Below are 1,039 nucleotides of genomic sequence, written 5' to 3'. Positions count from 1 at the left end.
AAAGGTTCCTTTGATGTTAAAATCATCACCTTTAAACATATTCAAATACTAACAATAATTTCTAATATTTCCAAACAAATAACTCATCTAACATTGTCCAAAGATATATTTTTTCCATCTAAGAACAAGGAAGAAATTTCAAGATTTACAAAAGCCAAAAACTACATAAAGGTTCATATGATTTTATTATCATCACCTTTAGTTACGCCTTCATAAAATACTTAAGGAACAAATATAAACTCCACTTTATGAACAACATAATAAAAGCTCATAACGTTCTATGAAGTATGAGAAGAAGATGAAGAAGAGAAAATAAAAGACTACCTTAGTTTGTATAGGAAATTTAGTGTAAAAATGAGAGAATGGGGTGAGGTATTTATAGGAGAGCCTCACCCACATCAAATCGGAAAATTTAATGTAAAGTAAGTAGATTTAGACTAGCATATGTGATGTCTCTATTGGTGGTGAAGTGAGAGGATTTGTTGAGTGATTTAGGAGATTTTGTGTAAGAAAATATGTACTTTTGCTTATTTAACAAGCAAGCTTCTTACATGAAAGTGATATGATCTTTTAGATGACACATTCACGATTAAACTATTCCCGAGTATTTTCGGCTAATATCCGGTCAGATAATAAAAGTCTCCCGATTTCGGTTTACGGTTAGAACTTCGAAACACGTAATTCGGAATGAAAAATAATTAGAAATGCGTTCTGGACAAACTTGATGTCTATCTTGGCTCGAAATAATATTTTGAAGCCAATGGCGCAATCGGAATTTGATTCCTAGGTATGGAACTCAAAAACACGTCAATGAGCCGAATTCGGGCGAATTTGGGCCCAACAGCAACTCAAAAACTTTCCGTCACAAAAAATTACGAAAATTTACCAAAAAATAGGAAATCATAAAAAAAGACTAACACTCAACTAAGGTTTAGTCTAATTCAATACCTATTAATTTCTAAAATTAATCGTTGTTAAAACAAATTAATAAAACATACACATAAAATTCACGGTTTTACAAAATGTTTTGGAGGATGGT

The sequence above is a fragment of the Lupinus angustifolius genome, chromosome LG15 (assembly GCF_001865875.1).
Source record: "Lupinus angustifolius cultivar Tanjil chromosome LG15, LupAngTanjil_v1.0, whole genome shotgun sequence".
Taxonomy (NCBI): Eukaryota; Viridiplantae; Streptophyta; class Magnoliopsida; order Fabales; family Fabaceae; genus Lupinus; species Lupinus angustifolius.
This window is presented reverse-complemented; position numbering follows the sequence as displayed.